Source organism: Rhynchophorus ferrugineus, unplaced genomic scaffold (genome assembly GCF_030347505.1).
Source record: "Rhynchophorus ferrugineus isolate W39M unplaced genomic scaffold, kcgeb_rfMv2 rfM3, whole genome shotgun sequence".
Classification (NCBI taxonomy): domain Eukaryota; kingdom Metazoa; phylum Arthropoda; class Insecta; order Coleoptera; family Curculionidae; genus Rhynchophorus; species Rhynchophorus ferrugineus.
The window spans coordinates 52,778,251-52,801,797 of NW_027472582.1; the positions used below are offsets into that span (position 1 = coordinate 52,778,251).

A 23,547-nucleotide genomic window follows, 5' to 3' on the forward strand; every position below is an offset into this window, starting at 1 on the left:
CGGGAGAAATTGAAGAGAATATACAACCAAGCCCTGGAAAAGTGGTTCCCAAACCACCACCAATAACAGTCTATAAGGTAGAAGTACTAAGAAAACACATCCATGACCCATTGAAAACCATTACTACAAACTACACAATTAAAACAGTGAGCTATAAAACAATAAAAATCTAAATGTTCGAAGCGGAGCACTTTAAAGTTCTTGTGAAAGAATTAGATGGAAGAAACACCCAATACCATACATTCAGGCCAAAATCCGAGAGAATATTTAAATTCGTGTTAAAGGGATTACATCACGGGACGGACTTTAACACCATCAAGATAGCCCTAGCTGAAAAAGGCCACGAGGTCATAAATGTTCACAATATACGACATCGCACGACAAAAAACTGCCTATGTTCTATATTGATTTAAAACCTAATGAAAATAATAAGGCGGTGTATGAAATCACGAAATTAAAAAATAATATTATTAAATGCGAACCACCACATACAAAAAGAATTATACCTCAATGCACGAGGTGTCAAGCATACGGGCACACAAAGATTTACTGTCGCAAATCATATAGATGCGTAAAATGTGCAGGAGAACACGAAACAGGAGATTGTACTCGAAATGTGCTAACTGTAACGGAAACCATCCAGCGAACTACAAGGGTTGCGCAGTTCACAAGCAACTACAGCAGAAACTCTATCCTGTCTTAAGAAAAGAAAGGCATCAACAGTAACAAAAAATATCCACACCTACCAGTCTACCCACCAGACCAAGTCAACCAGACATAACTTATGCCCAAATGGTTGAAAATGGTTCAGCATAAAATCAAGAAACCACATCACAACCTACTGAAACTAGCAGTAACATTTCTAGATTAGAAAACATGATGGCCAAACTAATGGATCAAATGAGAACGATGCTTGGTCTACTCACAACTGTCGTCAGCAAACTTGCCTAATGCCTGAAACCATTAGCTACAAAATCGCCTTCCGGAATAATGTGCTTCAACAACACGCCAGGGAACTAAAAATGTTCGTAATTGAACAAAATATTGACGTTATGATGGTTTCCGAAACATATTTTACGGACAAACATCATTTGAAAATTCCCAAATATAAACGTTATTATACAAATCACCCTGATGATAAAGCACATGGAGGTACAGTCATAATCATTCGAGATGATATAAAGTATTTCGAAAAAGAAACATTCCGCAAAGACTACCTGCAAGCCACCAATATAACCATAGAGGAAGTCCATGGACCATTAACAATGTCTGCGATTTATTGCCCATCCAAACATAACAACAAGGCAGAACACTTTCAAGAACTCTTCAGTACGCTAGGTAATAGATTTATAACCGGAGGAGATTAGAATGCAAAACATTTAATGTGGGGTTCAAGAATAATAACCTCAAAAGGTAGAGAACTACTAAAAGCAATAAACACAGATAATTTACAACATATCTCTACTGGTGAACCAATATATTGGCCCTCAGATAGAAATAAAAAGCAAGATACTATAGATTTCTGTATTACAAAAAATATTGATACAGAAAAGTGTCATGCAGAATCATGTTTTGACCTTCAAAGGATAAATCCCCTTCTGCGTGTAATAATAGAACTAACTGGTCCTCATTTAGAGAAAACTTAGACCGAAACATCTCTCTAAACTTACCGTTACAAACTGAAATTAACATAGAAATGGCAGCAATAACATTACAAAAAATATACAGGAGGCAACATATTCCGCGACTCCTAATAATGAAACATTTGCAAGAAAAAATACACATATATCATGTACAATACCGAAAAAGAAAGAAGAAAAAAGAAAGTTACGGCGCAATTGGCAACAGCAAAGGACTGAAGAGAATAAAAGAAAATTTAATAGGACAATTAAAGAGCTGAAAGAACTAATCCAAATTGAACAAAACCAAGGCATTCAAGAATACCTAGAAAACTTGACATCAACTGAGGCTACAGACTATTCGTTATGGAAAGCAACGAAAAAGCTTAGGAGATCCCAGCAGCTTAACCCACCTATTAAAACAAACGAAAATATTTGGGCTAGAAGCAATAAAGAGAAGGCCGACATTTTCTCAAAACACTTAAAAAATGTTTTTAAACCTTTCCAGTCTCAGCTACATAAAGATGACGAAAATAAAATTACTAGCTTTCTGGATTCGTCATTTCAAATAGACTCACCGCACGAGAAATTAACAGTCAAAAAAGTTAAAAACCAAACAATAATGAGATAAATTAATATTAAAAAAGCTCCTGGTTATGACTTATGTTATGGAGAAAAGGGTATGAAACTATTAACATTTATATTTAATGCTATGCTACGAATTAATTACTTCCCTAGCATCTGGAAAGTAGCTAAAATACTAATGATTCTTAAACCAGGAAAAATACCAGAAGATGTGACCTCCTACCGGCCTATAAGTTTATTACCGATAATCTTGAAAGTTTTCGAGAAACTATACATCAAGAAGTTAAACTATATAATAGAAAAAAGAAAAATTATTCCAGAACATCAGTTTGGGTTTCCCAATAAGCATGGGATTATAGAACAAATGCACAGACTTGTAAACAAAATAAACACTGACCTAAATGCCAAAAGATATTGTTCGGCTGCTTTTCTAGATATATTTCAGGCTTTTGATAAAGTATGGCTTGCAGGTTAAAATAAAGAAACTTCTCCGTCATCCGGATATCAGTTACTAAAATCGTATCTCACTGATAGATATTTTATTGTAAATCAAGGCGATGAACATACCGAAATAAATCCCATATATTCAAGAGTTCAACAAAGTAGTGTACTGGGTTCAGTACTGTATCTTCTGTATACGGCCGATCTGCCAACCACAAAAATAACTACTGTGGCAACATACGCAGACGACACAGCAATCTTGGCATCCCTTGAAGATCCAGTCACAGCATCAATAAACCTACAAACCCACCTGAATCAAATACAATTATGGTTGAAGACATGGCGTATTAAAGTCAATGAAACAAAATCCACCCATGTAACGTTTACCCTGCGTAGAAGAACATGTCCGCCAGTGAAGATATTCACTGGCGGATATGTTCTGGCACATATGATTGTGGCGGCACATATGATTGATAAATCATCGTCAACTCCCCCAAGCAGAGCAAGTTAAATATCTTGATATGCACTTAGATCGACGCCTAACCTGGAAGAAGCACATACTCTCTAAACAAATAAAAACTTCAACAGACATTATATCAAATGTATTGGCTCATCGGGCGCAAATCCAAGTTATCATTAGATAACAAGGTGTTGCTGTATGAGTCTATACTCAAGCCTATTTGGTTATACGGAATCCAACTGTGTGTCGAAAAAAAGGTGTTTAGATGTCCAAGTTAACTACTTCACAAAAAATATGAAGTCTGTATCAATATCTGAATTTAAAAAATGCCTTACTTTCTAGACACAGCTTGTATAAATGCTCAAAATTACTTCGATTATTTGAACATAAAACAAACAATCCACAATATATTGAACAAATTACGAACATTATGTATATATGAAATAATTTTCTATTTTTATTCCAATCTTTGAAGTGTTTTAAAAATAACACTTGTACAAGATTCAATTAATAAACACGAAGTTGTGAAGTGGCAATATATCCACAAAAAATCCGCGGTACAGCACCTAGAATGATAGCATTCTGCATGAGCGATTTGACAGTATCATCAAGTTATCTTTCATTTCCATTAGATTTTTCATTGCTGGGTTTTTTAAAGCCTAAATCATGTGGCAGCAAGCTGTTTGACCAACATCATTATAGTTAGCATAATCTAAGCTATCGCTGAAATTTAGATGGATATATGCGACAGAGTTATTTAAAATTATATTATAGCAATGATACTGTGGGAAGCCGGGCAGGAGATTTTAACTATCATATTGTAGTGACCTTGAGCCATGTCGAATTTTACATCCTGAATAACGGTCAACAAAGTACCCAGAAATATAATCCCAGATGTTGAACACGGGCGGGGTGCCAGCACCGACAACTAGAACACGATAACAAATAGCTGGCAACCCCGAGACGTTAATCTGGGATATTATTGAATATTGAAAACAGCGAGTAATATTTCCAAGACAAAGTTCATTGTCGTCTATCTTTTATGTCAAATAAATTACCAATTTTGCCACCTAATATATTCAATATATTATCCATCTTCTAGTGTGAAAGAAAAATATGATATTTTATATATGACATTTTACATGTATATGTAACTGATAATTATCAGGTGTCCCCAAAATTCGTTACCAGTTTGTTCGAAAAAATCTATATCATTTTCAATAAAATGGAAAATATAATTGAATTTAAAATTATTGGTCATTTGATTCTATACATCTAGATGCCATCGCAAAAGAACTGTTTGTTCTTGGAGCAAAACCTTTCACCGAGCCATTTTCTAACTTCTTCGAAATTGGCGAGCTACTCTGCAAGCGCGTGTCTCATTAATGCGAATTTGGTAGTCGAACGGGGCAAGGCTTGAAGATTATGGCGGGTGCGATAATATATTCCATACAAAAGCTTTCAACACTTCATTGACCAGTTTTTCTTTATGAGACGTTATCGTGCTATAAAATCACTTTATCGTGTCATCGGGTCCATCCTGGACGTTTTTCGATCAATCCATGGTTTAAATTAATTATTTGTTGGCGGTACCGATCACTATTAAATTCTTTCAGTTCATAATACACCACGCGATGTTGCGACTAAAACGGCTTGGCCTTGCAATCGATCGGCCGACTTCGCCAGATGATAACCAAAATTTTTTGCGATTAGTATTTCCAAAATAAATCCACTTTTCATCACTCGTCACTATTCGGGGCAGAGATGACTCACGATTATACTTTTGAAACAGCATTTCAAACACGATTTTTCAATTTTCCATTTGCCTGTCACTCCTCAATTGGTGTAGCACTCATCTTCCCATCTTCTGCCAAACTCTTGCAGTTTCGAATCTTCAAACTTTTTCGGTTACCGGAACGTTCTTTGCCTTGCATGTGAAAATAACCACTTTTGAATTTTCGAAACCACGCCTCTCATGTTTTTAAGGTTAGAACAAACAATGACTTTCAGAGGCTTTTTTGAAAACTTTTTCTTTTTAAGAGGAGAGGTACAAAGAGAGGTATAAATCTATGTAGGTATTACTTTTGAAAAATATAACATGTATAGTTTTGAAGCTTGGTGTCATTAGAGTAAAATGTGTCAAATCATAACATTGCATACTTACGCCTAGCGGCATCTGGTATTGCAAAAGCGGTAATCATTGATATGCCGAATATAAATATATATTAATTGGAGTGGTATCTCCTGTGATAAATGCATAATTGTAAATAGTTCCAACAGGTTGTTTTAAATTTCCTTTAATAACAAAAATTTTTTAATTAAAATTGTGAGCACTACAAAAATATTTTACCCGAAACATTAATGATACATATTGATGTTAGAACAATTGGAACGCACAATCAAATCGACTTATTTTCAGTCAACACCAATCTAAAAATACAACGTTACTTGAAACGCCACCTGGTCCTTGTATTTATTCGATTAAATTTAGCTACATGAACATCTATACATAACACATCGTCTTAAAATAACATTATTTTTAATATTAGTGAAAATTATTTGAAATAAAAAAATATGAACTGTAAGTATTGGTATATTAATATTCCCCAAATAGGCACCTTGGTACCATGAACTATTACTCCCAGAATAACAACCAACTAAAATTAGCTGTCTTAATTTACGTCACGGTTACTGAACGATCCAAACAAAATTCTAAATTTACTAAGCGATTTTCAGTTGTGGTTTAGTTTGTGAAGAAAATAGCATTTTGTATGTACGTACGTATGTAAAATTATATATTTTGTTATTAAGTTCCTAACTTAACTTATTAATGCAATGTTTTTATTGAAGAGACTTTGTTCCTATGGATAGTATATACTTGTTTTTTTTATCATATGCATTTTATATCATATTGAGTCGATATGTTTAATTTTAAATACCAATCAACGCTAATATGTTCATATAAATCAAAATCCTTTATTCAAAATATTTTATTTATTTTCACGTCTTATTTCTCAATTTTTTATTGTCACTTCTCAGCTTCTCAATATGAACGGTTAGATGTTGGCATCCTGTTTTTATTATTAAATCACTATGGAAAATTACACAGTTGGACATCACGTCCAAATGGTTAAACTTAACAATCAAAATGAGTGTTCGAACCTCAGTTTGGTGTTGATTTTAAACCGGTGATGTCATTGGTTCTTTCGATCTCGTAAAAGGAGAACGGTATAGAACGATGATAATCTATTGTTTTAAGCCAAATTGAACAATAAGTACGTGGACGACATAACAGGTCAATTGAAAAGTCCCGGGCCTACCATAGTAAAACACACCAGATCTGGAGAATACGGTGGATGAGGAAGCAGTTCGAAGTCCAATTCATGTGTTTGCCATCGTTTCCATTGACTTGTGACACGGTGCATTGTCTTGGTGAAACAGCACTTTCTTTTTTTTTCAAATGCGGCCGTTTTTCGCCAATTTCGCCATTCAAACTATCCAATAACGCTATGTAATAGTCGCTATTGATGGTCCTTCCTTTTTCAAGGTAGTCAATGCAAATTATTTCATGTGCATCCCAAAATACAGACGTCATAAACTTGCCAGCCGACTGTTCCGTTTTCCCACGCTTTGGTGCGGGGTCATCGTATGCAGTCCACTCGGATGACTGTCGATTGGACTGCGGAGTGAAATGATGGAGCCTTGTTTCATCCATAGTCACATATCGACGCAGAAACTCAGATTTATTACGCTTGGTCATGTGCAAATACAGCTTCGAATCATCAACTCGTTGTTTTTGGTCAAAAGTGAGCTCGCGCGGCACCCGCTTTGCACAGAGCTTTCTCAGACTCAAATATCCGTAAATGATATGATGTACACGTTTAATTGATATCATTTTGTAGATTTTTAAATGTTTTTGTCGGTAACAACCTTTGTTGGGCGTCCACTGCGTTCACCGTCTTCGGTGTTCATTTTACCACGTCTAAACTTAGCATACCAATCCTTGATGGTTGCTTTTCCAGGGGCAATGTCCGGAAACTCGGCATCAAACCAAGTTTTTGCTTTAACTGTATTTTTCCCTAAAAAATTAATATTTTATCAACACGCGAGATTCTTTTTCATCAATTTTTTTCACAATAACAAAAGTTTCTTCACTTAAAATGCTATAGTTCACAAACTAATCATTCAACAGCTGTCAAATTTATACACGCATCTTTTGAGGACTAGGACTAACCAAAAACATATGGATTTAATTCTAGTAGCGCCATCTATGTGTCAGGCCGGGGACATTTCAATTGACCTGTTATATCTTGTTTAATTCCATTTTAAGATTGAGTATCCCTTTTTTAAAAAGTTCTAAATAATACCGTTTGGCGTTGGAATTGATTCATATAATTTTCGAAAACATGGCGTAGGCAATACAGCACCCGTTGCTTCTTCAACCAATTTGTTTTTCGCTAAACAGCTGTTTCTAAGAATCTATTTCGATATATTTTATTTGATTAAGGAATTATAATCTTAAAGAAAAATATGTTACAACATGAGATGTATTATTAAGTTTTTTAATAAGTTCCGTCGTTCAATTAGAAAATACAATTGTATGTCTATCCCCTTAAACATCAATACACTTTACATTTATTATACTTCCATGACTCGAATAGCATTTGGACTATAATAGTGCATTTCTATGAAATGTTATAGTTTTTTGGGTTTATCGGTTATATATTTTTTTGCTATCACTTATATTTAGCTTATTAGCAAGTATATTGAAATACACTGTCACTCCTTCGTACACTAAAACTTTAAATTGCTTTGTTAAGGGGTCTAGAGGGATATCGCGCTGTATTATTTCACTAGAGATCTAGTATGAAGCATTGACTATAGCACGTAATATTTTGTTTTGAAATCATTGAATAATGATTGCATTAAACTTCCTAGAAGTTCCCATAGTTGAATTCCGTAAGACCAAATAGGCACACTTTTTATTTATAAAAAAATATCTTGTAATTTAAGTACAACATCGATTTGCATCCAACAAGCTGGTACATTTAGTTTAGTATACATACAAGTTACTTCCGTTTAGCAGGTATGTGCTTCTTCCATGTTATATTCCACTAGTGGGCACATTCTTCTACACAAAGTACATGAGTTACATTTCTTGGGGGATGGGAGAGAAGCATTTTTATTTCAACCCATAGCCCTGTGTACCATTCTTTGTCAAAAGACTCAGATATGTCCAAAAAGAGCAATATCGTTTACCATTTAGGTTTGTATTTATTGGGTTAAGTCGACAGGAAGTGACGTCTTGCGGCTATTTTCTGGGTTTTAGAATTTTTATGATTTCAGCCACTTTCCAAATGTTCAAAGAAATTTGGAAGTCATCGTAATATTGCATTCTGGTATATATATTATTCATATTCTGGTAGTTCTAACAAAACTTTTCTGTTTTACAAGTTTATAAGTAATCGATCAAAAAAGTGCATTCGAAGTACTAGTTACAGAACTCCTTAGAATTTCGTTTTGATTCAACATTAGTATAGACAACAAAGCCTCACCAAGTTTTTTTTTTCATTAGCACATTAGTAAATCCTGTTTAAATATAGTTTTCACGACCCCTCGACTTAATTGTAACTTTGCTGTAATATATCTTTGCAACTTTGCAAAGTGTTTACGAACTTTTTAATTTTGCAATTGCAAAATATGCATAATATGTTGCTACACTATTAAAATGCATTCGTAATATACATTTTTCTCTTCAAAAGCATTAAATTTACAAATAAAATAATCTAAAATAATTTAAGTCCATTTTCAGAAAAATAAAAAAGTCAAGTAGCCTCATTTATTATCATCAGAACTTGGTGGTTTAACCAATCCAAAAATTTTTAATGATATAAACAGCATAGAAAAGCATTTATTTAGAGTGTGTATTTTTTGGATTAATTATTAATAATAAAATACTTAATGAACTGCGTCGTTAAACCGGAATTATTAAAACATATACGTAAATCGAATTTATAATAAAAATATAGGAATAACATTAAAATAGATATAAAACAGTTAATAGTAGGCAATAGTTCATTAACTATAATTTGAAAATATAATTAGAAGGATATGATAATAAATTACATCTGCTACAACGTATTAAGACATAATATATTTTCACATATAATTTTCCTAGTTACTGCGTATTTTAAACGTTAAACCGCTTGTACATTTGATGATTTAATGGAATCAGGTTAAAAACAAATAAATATATATGCTATTAACTTTTAAAATAGAGGTGTTACATTCTATATGTTTTTGCGATGTTTCTAACAACTGCATGGTTCTGCACTGTCGTATAGAGCTCAATTAAAAAAAAAACTAATTTACAATTCTATCAGTTGAGAGATTAATAAGAGTTTGGATAAACTTGGATAAGCCTCATTAGTTATAGTAAGGTCATTGTGCTTATTTTAATAAAGGGTGTCTTAAACATTTCTTAATCATAAGGAATTTATTATGAATAAATGAATAAAAATCAAATTATTACTTATCCAAAATTTTTCAAGCATTGCGTGCGAAATCGCTTTGATTTGTTTTTTTTTTTAATTTTAATTTGTAAAAATGTTGCGTCGTTAAAATTGAATATTTTGTCTTAAAAACTTTTTTTAAGTTTTAAAAAATGCAGAATTTATATTCAGACTCGGCGACTGATGATTATTCTCGGAAATAATTTGTGAAAGGTATTAAGTTTGTGAAATGGGGGTGGTTCCTAGAAAATTAATCTTCTTGGAAAAATGTGCCCCTCTTATAGCCAATTTGGTTTTACTTCAAATAATACCTTACTATATGGAAATAGTTTGTTTATGTTTGTTCGGAATAGGTTTATAATTATTTTTGAATGTGAATTTGTCGACCCTAGTGTATTTGCTCTTGTATTTTCGATTTATTTAAATTATAAGTGAAGACTTTTTTGTTATGCTCTTCGGTAATTTTTATTTTAGTAATTAATACTAAGTAATAAGTTTCTAAACAAGTTAAGTTGTTTAATTATTTTGGGTTGTCATAGAAAAACAACATATTTGTTTAACCGAAATCCAAATTTTAATGGAGAATTGTAGTTATTTTTAATGCTTTATAGCCATCCACCCCATTTAGACCATAATAAGTTTAGATCATCATTGCTTTAGTTTTGGGTATCTCTTATCATCTTGTTTCGCGTTATTTTATTAAAATGTTTTGTCCCTTCAGTTTCTTGTCCAAGAGAGCTAAATAAGGGAATAATAATAACATAGGTATGGTATTGAGACAATACTCTATATAATCAATAATATTTTGTACTTTGCAATGACAATATCCTAATTTTAAAGCATTATAATATATTTTCCTATAAATTCGTATTCCAATTTAATACAAGTGTATTTGTTCTCGTGGTTGTGCTTTACTTATAAATAACTATAATAATAATGCTATATATATATATATATATATATATATATATATATATATATATATATATAATGTGTATGCTGTGTATGATGTTCTTAACCTCTACATAATACATCGAGCATGAGTACATCTTAATGTACTGTCTCAGTTAATCAACCAGATTACTGCACACTTTCCGAAAGAACATGTATGTACGTGTATCAAATACACGGTTCGACTGTTTTTTTTTTCAATTCGTGATGTCAGATAGTAATTAGTATTTTCAGTCGCTATTTTTTTGACTAACGACTGCTGCGACTGTTTTGACTGTTTTCAGTCGATTGTTCCCAACGCTAGTAAAATCACTCAAACCAAAAATAGCTACTGAAACAGCCACTAGTAAAAAGTAGTAAAATCAGTCGAACCAAACATAATGACTGAAACAATCGATAGTAAAAAGTAGTAAAATCAGTCGAACCAAAAATAATGACTGAAACAATCGATAGTAAAAAGTTGTACAATCAGTCGAACCAAAAATAGCGACTGAAACAGCCACTAGTAAAAAGTAGTAAAATCAGTCGAACCAAAAATAACGACTGAAACAATCGATAGTAAAAAGTTGTACAATCACTCAAACCAAAAATAGCTACTGAAACAGCCACTAGTAAAAAGTAGTAAAACCAGTCGAACCAAACATAATGACTGAAACAGTCGTTAGTAAAAAGTTGTACAATCAGTCGAACCGAAAATATCGACTGAAACAGTCACTAGTAAAAAGTAGTAAAATCAGTCGAAACAAAAATAGCTACTGAAACAGTCGATAATAAAAAGTAGTCAATCGCTAAGCAGTCGATAGTCACTTTCAGTCAAAAGTTCCCAACGCTAACTAAGAGCATGAAGTTTACGAATCGCCCGCGTAACGGCAAATAAGCTGAACCAGAACTGGCGAATGTAAAAAAGCGGCGGAATGGTAGCGTACAGCCGGCATCCCAATATCCTGCTGACACTCTGGCCCAGAGACAAGCGGCTTCCCAGTGCGTTCGCGCATCAAATAGCCGGTATCGCTATCTCCACATTTTCTCTCTCTTGCTCTTTCTCGCTCGCTCGGTCTGTCCCCGGTAAAACTATCGATCAGTTGATATTCCGCGTTCAAAACGTCGAATTCCGTCGTTTAAGCAGCGCCTCGTTTTCCTCTTTCCCATTAATTCTTATAAATATTGGTGGTATTTAAATGGCGATCACCATGCATTCCGGTAAGTCACATCAAAATCTATCAGCTTTATTAGCGAAAACGCCTAGACCATGACACCGGCTTAGTCGGAAGACTATTTGACGGGTTCAAGATTTTTTTTTGTTACCGGCATACGGTTGCTAGGCCAAGCCTTCGACGGTACTTTTCCATCTTCGGGTCCTATTTATCTATCTAGGCACGTTGTTTCATTTTTATGCTAGTATTTCTATTCTGCCATTTTTAATATTCATGAGGCGATTGTTTTTCACTTCAGATTCACTGACACTTCATGAATTCAATTACTCCCTCGTCGTGTTTACACACAAAACGCAACATATTGGTTGGAATTTAAATTCTGTTGCTAATTTCTACACCGCAATACTTTTTTTTTTTATATTTTATGGCAATATGACTCTTTTTTTATGAAATTGCTTATCAGATAATGTGAGATGTGAAATTTTTATAAATATCGATTTATTTTAAATAAATGCATTTAGAGATTTTTAATATATGAAAAATAAAATAAATTATATTATATTTAACAATTTTGCACCTCCCATATATTATTTATAATTTTATATATAAATCAATAAATAACAAATTTATACTCAGGATATAAAATTATGCCAAATGTATTCTTCATATTTAACATATCTCGTTTCCATAGGGACCCATGGAGTATTGATTAAACTTAATGGTCAGGTTTTATTTATCCACATATTAAAAAAGCTCTTCCATTTTTTTTATCACTTGTTAATATTGATTTGACTAGAGGAATATTATTTTTAGTTCGGTTTTGGTTGTTCTAACGTTTTTGAATTTAATACGTATCTGAAACGTTTTGAATATAATACATTTTGAAAATACGTTTTAAAATATCGACCTAAAACAGAGGATTTCGTCATACTGTATTACTTCAAAACACACAGATTTTCATCACCTAATATCGATTTATTTGAAAATCTAATCTGATCTGGCAAAGCTTCTACAAATATGTATCTTTAGCAGTAATAATGATTGCAAAGACATAAGAGTTTCATACGATATTGATACTGAAAATATTTTTATCTCATTGTTAACCAATATTTGTTTCACACCCAAACCGCAAGAATTGACATTTATTGCAGTACTACGGGATTTTATTTTACAACAGTAATCTCTACTGTTTTAAATATAATATTTTTGACTATTAGTTTCATATTTATTTCGTTTTTTATTAGAAAAATATTACTAATTGAAAGTAATTTTAGATCTTTATTTTGTCAACTCACTTTGTATGCTTAAATAAAATATTTTCCAGAGTTCCAATCATATACAATATTAAAATATATCACGTTGTCAACTAAATATTATGGTATTGATTTTCAACCAATCATTTTCTTTGTTCTGTTGGATTCATTCGTAGTTTTATATCATCGTAATTGTTATATTTTTCAAATTATCTTATATCGATAACTATAAAATTGTTTTATCGACGAAGTAAAGTCTCCAAGAGGCGACATTTATGTTCAATTATTTCTAGAAAAGTACTTTTTCCAATGTAATTTATTGCTCTTGTATCAATCCTTTATAGCTTATTTCTTATAAACGTAACGAATTAGTGTTTTTAATCATTTTATTTTCGAGTAAGAATGTTCTTAATTCAACAAATGGAATTATCTAGAATAATCGCAAGAATTCCCATTTTGGTGTGATCCTTCGTCGTGTATGAAATGTCCAACAAATAATGTTAATGATTCTATAATACAAGAACTCGTTATTACATTCACATAACAATTACTACACTTAATTATAGAAATAACTACAATTTAATAATAGAAAATGATTATTTTGGCTTTTATTTGAAAATGACAAGGGATAAAACTTTCTCTTTGGTTTAATTGCTTATTATGGCTCCTTTTGTAATCCTCGACAACTATTAAAACCATCATGAATGAATCATGATTTTTTTAACAATCAATCTCGAAATATAATCAATTAGATTCTCTTAAAAATCAATTCAATTCAATTTCTCTTGGAAAACTTCCATAGCAAAAGTGACCTTTTGAATATACAATACAAAAAAATGTATTGAAGTATTATAGAGTGATTTGGAGTATAAAACGTTAAATGTATCGTTAATTGTCTAAATAAGCCTATATATATTAGGTGCATGTATGTTTTTGTTCAGTGGCATTTCTATTGCTGCAAATACGAAGTATAAATGTAAAGAACTCTTTTTGAATTGATTTTGACATTTATCTATATAATTCAGTAGTTTTCTATTTAGTATTATTGAGTTATTTAATGTATACAGATGCTAATCATGAAACTGTTAAAATTACATTTTCAACATATGTTACTTTTGAAGAAATCTGCTACCGAATCCCATCCAACACACTTAGAAACCTATAATGATACATCTCCATAATACGTCAATTATTTTCTTTTTTTTTGACAAAGACAAATGACAAAGAACGATCTCTAGGACCAAAAAAGTAATACATTGAATTGTAAAACGTATTTGGCGAGGAAATTGAAATAATCAAAGAACTTTCAGACAGTATATTCCAAACTCAATTGTTATTACAAATTCTTGGTAGATTTGCTATTCCTTAAATAATATTCTCTTTTTTATCTAATCGATAACTAATTTGATCATAATCCAATATTCTATAATATGTAAACTAACTCTCTTTCAATATTCACATCTTAGTCCTAAGCTGTTAAGATTTTTAATTGCTATACTCTAGAATTAGTCTGTAATCAGAGACGGCGGCAGGTGATTGTTGAATATAAATAATATTTGCTCATAGAGATGTTATTAATATATATTTATCATAAAATATTAGAAGTTATGCACGATTTTATTTATCCCTTATTTAGTAAACATATGGCTATTAAAGGGAATACGTTACCATTGGGTCTATGCCAAACAATGTTATAACAGTTTATTCTATTAATAATACTTCCATTATAAAAATGTCAGTCACTGTTCAAAAATACGTTTACTATTAAATTTATTTAATTATGTAACCTAGCAATTAAACTAAAATATAAAAGCTTGAAATAAACTAGAGATGTCATCAATCAATTATTTCAATATTATTAAAATATCATTTATTATTAGAGATAACATATTTTTCATTTCAAAAATTAACAAAGAAAATGAATGTATTTGAAAGTAACGTAATGTTGAACGTTAGAATTCGAATGAATATTTAATTAATAATTTGCAAACATAACAATTAATAAGCAGAAAAATATTCCTAATGGTTTTATGTAAATTAGTAGGTGAGCTATGTTCGTACTATTTAATAGGTAAAATAGGAATGTAGTATATAAAAAACAATGACTAATCTCAAATTATTCAACATGTTTATGTATGAATGACTATTCAACTGTACATATTTAAATTAAATGATACGCCTACTAAGAAGCTAATCAGGGTAAACATTTAAATAAGAACATGTGTAAAACAAAATGCTTTTGTAACATTTAAGAATTATACTAACTTCGGTTTAAAATAATTTTTCGAGTGTTTGCGTTGTGTCATAGTTAATCAATAAATCTTAGTAATTTTACGGAATTTGGGATATGCACATGAATATGTTAAAGCTTTGAAAACACAAATTGATGCCTTTTAATTACATTATCAGAAATACCAAACAAAGTGTATTTTAAATGTTCCTGAGATGCTTTTTATGGATTCATAAAAATTTGTATACATAAATGCGAGGCAGAAATAATTTTAGATGTTACCACACCCAAAGAGTGTATCCAAAAAAAAATTCGAGGAATTTAACCAGAGTGTTACGGTTATACATAACACTAAAGATTGTGAATTAATTTAAGCAAATTTAGCTATGAATTTACAACTTATTGTTAGCATCGTTTTCGTATCCTAGCATTATCTAATACATATATTATTTATGGACTTAATGTAACCAAACTTAATTCAATTGAAAAGTCCCCGGTCTGAGACATAGATGGCGCTACTAGAATTAAATCCATATGTTTTTTAGTTAGCCCTAATCCTCAAAAGATGCGTGTATAAATTTGACAGCTGTCGGATCATTAGTTTGTGAATTATAGCATTTTGAGTGAAGCAACTTTTGTTATTGGGAAATAAATGGATAAAAAGGAATTTCGGGTGTTGATAAAATATTGCTTTTTGACGGGAAAATACAGTTGAAGCAAAAACTGGCTTGATGCCGAGTTTCCCGACACTGCCCCAGGAAAATCAACCATCAAGGATTGGTATGCTAAGTTTAGACGTGGTGAAATGAGTACCGAAGACGGTGAACGCAGTGAACGCCCAAAAGAGGTTGTTACCCACGAAAACATTAAAAAAATCAACAAAATGATTTTAAATGACCGTAAATTGAAATTGAATGAAATAGCAGACACTCTAAATATATCAACTGAACGTGTACATCACATAATTCACGAATATTTGAGTATGAGAAAGCTCTGTGCAAAGTGGGTGCCACGCGAGCTCATTTTTGACCAAAAACGACGACGAGTTGATGCTTCGGAGCAGTGTTTCAAGATGATCAAGCGTAATAAACCCGAATTTTTGCGTCGATATATGACAATGGATGAAACATGGCTCCATCATTTCACTCCGAAGTCCAGTCGACTGGCAAGGTTATGGCGTCTGTATTTTGGCATGCGCATGGACTAATTTTCATTGACTACCTTGAAAAAGGAAAGACCATCACTAGCGACTATTACATAGCGTTATTGAACCGTTTGAAGGGCGAAATCACCGAAAAACGGCCGCATTTGAAGAAAAAGAAGGTACTGCTTCACCAAGACAATGCACCATGTTACAAGTCAGTGAAAACAATGGCAAAAATCCATGAATTGGGCTTCGACTTGCTTCCTCATCAATCGTATTCTCCAGATCTGACCCCCAGCGACTATTTCCTGTTCTCAGATCTCAAAAAATGCTCACTGGTAAGAAATTTTCGTCGAGTGAAGAGGTGATCGCCGAAACTGAGGCCTATTTTGAAGAAAAGGACAAATCGTACTACAAAAATGGCATCGAAACGTTGGAGGGTCGCTATATCAGTGTATCACCGTTGAAGGGAATTATGTTGAATAAAAAAGCTCATTTTGTCAAAAAAATGTGTTTTATCTATGGTAGACCGGGGACTTTTCAATTGATCTATTATGATAAAATAGTATATCTCAAAAATGTGTATTTTATTTATTACTTTTATTTTTTAGGGACTATCCTATAACTGGGTTCTGTAGATATGTGTTAGCAGTTTTTAATTGCTTGTACAACAGAAACTTATGAACGAATATTTGAGAATTCCTCTCAGTTAACAACTTTTCTTTAATTTCAATTCTAGTTGAAATTTCTGTTGTAGTCCAAAGCATGTAATGTATCTTTCCGGGTTTGAAAAAAAATGTAGTTTAGACTTCTGCAAAATATCAAATAAAAAAGTAGAACCTACGACTGTATTTTAACTTTAACAAAATATTTTGATGCAACATAACTACGTCAAAACTTCTATCGAAACTATCTTTTTTGCAAAACTACTTCAACTTAATACGTAAAGCTATTTTTCTATATTTTTATTTTTTCTGAATCTGAAGATGGAAATATTTTCGATATATCTAGTGTTTTATCTACAGTTTTTATTGTTAGGTCTTGATACTTTTACACTTTTTATTGTTCTTTTAATTCAATAATGTATTTTGCTAATATGTAATCTTTATTTCTATTATTTTATTAATTTAAAATATTCATAATATAATATTCATTATCATTAGTTTTTTTTTAACATTATTGTTATTTATTATCTTTGTTATTCCTATTTTCCTTTTTTAAAAGGTTTAGATGTGCATATAAAAATATTACGTAAATCCTAATGAACCTCTAATGTTATTACTCAGACGTTGTCTTCGTGGCATGATTTCAACAATAGAGTACAAATCTCCCCATAGGTAACTAACATATGACTCAATTAGTTCTGGACCTAACTGGTAAAAACAAATTTTAAGCAAAAAGCTGAATTCCATTTCATTCATCAATATACTCCCCTTCAAGATTGACACGTTCACTGTGCTCCGATAATATATTTTTCGTCTAATGATTTCTCTGTGCTTTCAAAACAGGCTTTAACTTCAATAATATCACTTCATTTCAATCGCGCTTTTTTACACAATTATGAATACAACTCACATTATCTGAAGTGAAAAGTTATTTCACTGAAACCGTTTTATATTAACTTATTTTATAAATTAAACACTATGTTGCTACGGAACATTGACATGACATCATTTGAAGGTTAGAACTACCTAGATTGGGTTTAGAAGATTTGACAATGAGGTCATCTATATGGCAAGCTCGGATTTATAGAGTAATGTGTTAGTTAAACCAAATCAATTACATGCATGGATATATTTTTCTATTTATATTATATATTCTTTCGTATATTGTTTTCCCTTTATATTGCAGTTCATTTTGTATATTGCGTTAGTATAACAGTATTCTGATTTCTTTTACAGTCTATACAATATGTAGTAATCACCAGCCTCCAAATTTGCGTGATAAATACACACGGTAAATATGTGCATTCATGAGTGCAAATAATGGTGGATGTTCATTCAGTTACATATTTTATTAATTGAATTATATATTAAACATACAAATACAAGCGACAGCGCGTTTTGTTTATACGGTGAAATATAAATTTATTTAAAATATGCTTCAGGTTAAACTACAACAGGCCATCTTCCAATTTACTCATTTACTCCGTAGAAAATTGCTTATTTCGATGAGTTTTAGCTTTTATCTTGCGAATACAGAAATGGTGATGCGTTACTTTAAAGTTTCTTTTAAGCTATAGGAATATATTGTCGTTCTGGCCGTATGGCTATAGCCCTCTTGTGATACATTAATTATTGCTAAGAGCATTTCCAAGTAATAACTGGAGATGCTTTAAACAAGTCACAATAAATTACACATTTCTAATTTTCTCACTCATATCGTAACTTTGACGCAGTGATTATTTCTCTTTGGTTATGCTGAATTGTCTTGATTTGACTTTATTCTAAATACTAGTTATTTTTTTATGTCTACATTTTAAGTAAAATATAAGACTCTTAACGATCATTTGCAAGGAACCTTTTTGCTTCTCTCAATCAGCGTTTCTCAAATATGTAGTTCAACGTTGAATCAGGTTTTTTTAATTTTATTCGTATAGTTTCCAGTCCTGTAAAGCTTATTCTGAACCACCTTCATTACAAAGCAATTTTTACATAACACTATATTGGAAACCTCGTAATTTCGCATTAAGAAGAATTAAAAAAAAAGGTTTAATAGAGTCAATTTGTATGATCCAATTCACGTAATTTTCGCGAGAGATAACCATATACTCAAACGATGAATGTTCGTCGTGGAGGTTACTCTGTAGAACGTATCGCCTTCCTATTGGACCCACATATCAGTTAAGCCCCTATCGTTCAATTTTATTCAAAATAAATCGGTTATCATCGATTTTTGACGATCACTGTGACGACCACTGGCCTAAAAGCCGTACAAAACATACACATTTTGTGGACAAATTTACTTGCAAATAACATGGTCATTCAACAAAAAATATCCTTAATCCGATAGTTCTAATGAGCGCTATTCGCTACTTTGATAATAAAAGGGATTATTTGAACATTGTATTTTTTCGTGATAACATGGCATCTCACTGATCGAACAATAAGTAAGATATTAGTCAGGAATCATCAAAAGATCATTGTTACTATAAGCTGCTAACATCTACTTTTCCTTACCAAAAACTCCTATAAAGTACTGATATAAAATTTTATGTAGATGATGTTGGACTTAATTTAGACATTTTATATCCAATAAAACAGTTATTTTTTAACGTTTTAAACAAGTACTACACATATTCACTAAAAGTAACAATTAGAAACAGTGGTGCTAGCGATGCTTACTTTAAAATTCGTGGAATCATATTTATGAACCTAATATATATTTCGTTATGTATGTTTTTATTGCTTACATAATATTGTAATATTGACCATCCACAAGATAGCATTATTTGCACTACCAATTTTTGGAGGAACTTTATTTTCTTGATTCTTACGATCGTAAACATAAAATTAATAAGGATCGTTTTCTTTTTTCCAGGGTTTTAACAGCGCCACAACAGCAACAAAGCCTTAAAGTTGCGAAGAGTGGTCTAATCAGCCACATGCTAAAATTGCGGCTGGTCTCCACACATTTCCTGAAACAACCATAGATTGTATGATGTGTCGCGATAGAGATATGAATCCCTAAATTCACACAGCATCGTAGTTCATTATCAACGTTCATCGGTATTCTGCGCTAATTTATTTCACCATTTTAATCACCAAGTCTTCGTTCGATTCAAAGCTAATTTTCGATTTGCGTTTCGTAATCTACGAATTTTAGAAAGGTAAGTCGATTTACCTATATTCAAAATTAGTTTAATGTTATTGTAGAAGTGTATGTAATAATTAGAATGTAATATTGAAATTCGATTATTTTTAACGCAAGTAATTTCAATTTTTATTATATACAGGATCATTAAAATTATAATTATCCATTTAATGTTTGCTTCATTAGATATATCTGAATTAAATTTGAAGAATATTTTAAATAACATAAAAAAATGAGTCATAATCTGAAACTATTCGAAACTATCAAAACTCGATGATTAGAATTTAACTGAGCTAGGGTTCTAAAAACCTCCATATTAGTATTTTGTAATATGTGGAGAAGCTTTATCACATTTTAAAACAGTTTTGTTACGTTTTGGCTACCTGTATTTTACAGATCTCCTATCATTCGTTCTGAACTTTCCAATTCCATATTTTCAAAATATTTCGTTGCGAAGACGTTTATTTTCAAATATATAGATATCTCTATTTCTAATATGTCGACACTATTATTCGTACGTTTTTATCCAATATAACAGTATGAATGGCATGTATATAGTTAAAGAAATATCTGATGTATGATTAATCATGCGGTATATTGTATTACACATGGACTGAAAACCCTGGGTCTAACACATACATGGCACTAGTTTTATTGCATTCGCCGCTTTTTCAGTTACTACTAACCTTCAAAAGAAAGCTGTTAAAATATCATAATGTTCTACGCATAAGTTTGTGAGTTATTATGCTAAGATTGACATTACTTTTGTTGTTTTCAAAACAATGGATCAAAAAAAATCGACTTTTAATTTTACACTGCTTCTTGATCGGAAAAAATACTGTTCAAGCGAAGCAACGACTTGAAAAGTGTTATAAGGACTCCGCTCTATCAGAAATAACAATAAAACGTTGGTTTGCTGCCTTCAAACGTGGCCGTAGAGACACCGATGACGCAGCATGCAGCGGACGTCCAAATAAGGTGATAACACCAGAAAACATAAAAAAAATCCACAAATCCTTTTGTATGATCGAAAAGTAAAGTTTTATGAGTTAACTAATATCGTAAAGATATCAAAAGAATGTGTTGGCTTTATATTACATGAGCCTTATTGATGACTATGAGAAAGCTCTGTTCAAAGTGGGTATCGCGTTTGCTCACTGTTGACCAAAAATAAAAACGTGTTGATGATTCTGAGTAGTGTTTGGCCATGTTTAAACGTAACAGACTGGAATTTTTTCGTCGATATGAGACAGATGAAACGTGGATCCATCACTTCACTTCGGAATCAAAGCGATCGTCATCTGAGCGCTCAGCAACTGGTGACAGAACTATATTAAGGCAAAAAGTTCGTCAAAATTAATATACAATAACAATTTACCAATATTTTTTAATTCAACAGAATAATATTTGAGCGTTCCATCGAGTGTATAAGGCGTTAAACCCGTTTAATTTATTCGAATAAATAAATGATTATTAATTAATTATTAAACCTATTCAAATATTTAACCCTAGATATTGGTTTTATTTTAGTTTTAATTATTTTTGTTTTTTATGTTTAAACAATAAGTACATTTATTCATGTAAATTTCAAACAATAATCAATTATATGTGTATACCGTTTTGGTCAACGAACTATTTTATAGTCGATGTTTAGTTTCGTAGACATATCACCAGAGCGATATTCATCTTCCGGAAATTTCCGGAACAACAAATAGTAATTTTACGACAATCTGACACTGGCGATCGCTTAAGTACTTATTTAGTGAATATCAAACAATTTTCGAAGAGCCTGTGCTGTCTTTTTCATTTTTCTATAAGTAAAGAAGCAATATACAATAAAAATGACCCGCAGTATCTATTATCGAAGTGCAGTTACTCTTGATTGAGTAAAAATAATCACGCCATATCTGAATGTTCTATAAACAGTTGCCTTTCAAGCTACTATGTATTGAGATATGCGAATTTAAAGCTATATATGGTAAAAAAACCGAAATTACTTGTCCCCTAACCTCAAATAAATAACAATTTTTTAATAACTTGTACTGAATGTTCAAGGAATGGTGTCCTGTAGCATCTTTACATGATGGTGATAACTTTATTCCACTGTCATCATTAATTTTCGAATGTTGATTTCCCCCTTTAAATGACGAACAAGCCATTTTTTGCACACAAAATCAACCTTTCTTGTTCTCAACCATATACACATTGGGATCGTTATAAATGTCTTCATATCCGATACTTCACGATGCACTAAAATGTTGCGCTAGATTTTAAGTACATGTTGTACACCACACATCTTTTCAGTGCTTATAAAAAAATTAACTTTCTTAGGATTAGAATAAAAATAAGCACTTGTTTTAGTGTTTTACTATTTTTATGAATATTTGTTATTTCATAAAGATGATGCGCTCTTTTATATTTTGACGCAACGTGATCACCTAGTTGATTCAGTTAATTATTTAACCTATTAACCGGGATAATCATACTGGAAACACGTGTAATGTTGTTATTTAATGAAATTCAGGTTGTGGAATCTCAGCCATCTGATTATTGACAGTTTTCACTTGTTTACTAGTTATATTCGTCGTTTTTATTTATACTATATGGTAATTATAAATTATAATTACGTAGATTTCACACAGGTCAATAATCTGAAACATGTCAATGTAAACAAACATCATTTGTTTGTTTTTTACGTGGAACTTTTCACAATTGCTTAATTTTTCATTGCAACTATCGAGTAATCATTATTGGGAAATAATAGTTTAAAAGTACACATTTTTCAACTTTATTTTATCAATATCGTACTTAAGTAAATCGTAATCGGTTTAGTACTATATTTAATTGCATTATGACTAGTATATTTCTAGATAAATTATTCAAATATTATTCATTATAGTCTCCTTGAACTTCAAGACACTTGTTCCAGTTGCTTTTTGATATATATGGATTCTGTTCCTGATATCCTTCGATTACTGAAAATCAGGTGGTCACCGTAGGCCAACAAGAGAAAATGTATTATGTATACCAAGAACATTGTCTAAACACGTTTTCCCGAATCGATTCGAATTTTTGCAGCTAATTCTTTTTTATATATTCTAACGGTTGAAAATACATAATTCGAAATAGTATTATAGTATTATATTAGTCGAAATAAATAAATTTTTTGGAAAGATAGAAGTCGGTCAGATAATTCCATATTGTTTATTGGGGTTTCGGCCAAAAATTATTTCATAATCATAATTGTTTAAGATGTTATGATGTTAACGATAAAGGACAATACTGTGGCAAGTCTTCAGTATAATGTGGCATACGATCAATAATATAATAGATATAACCAAACTACATGGTAGCAAAAAAAAACGAATACTGACAATGCGTTCAA

At 31.5% G+C, this 23,547-nt stretch overlaps 1 protein-coding gene across 5 annotated transcripts in view; it reads left to right on the forward strand.

Annotated features, from left to right (window-relative positions):
* The first annotated feature begins 5,810 nt into the window (after positions 1 to 5,810).
* Positions 5,811 to 23,547, forward strand: part of LOC143193353 (protein FAM13A) — a 41,527-nt gene continuing 23,790 nt past the window's right edge. Inside the window, exons 1-2 of one of the 5 annotated variants that reach the window (XM_076399512.1) lie at positions 5,811 to 5,878; positions 19,890 to 20,178. The gene's annotated coding sequence lies outside the window, so the exon portion shown is untranslated. Of the gene's footprint in view, positions 5,887 to 11,530; positions 11,769 to 19,889; positions 20,179 to 23,547 lie in introns of those variants that run through there. The other 4 variants (XM_076399511.1, XM_076399514.1, XM_076399510.1 and 1 more) reach the window with 4 other exon arrangements.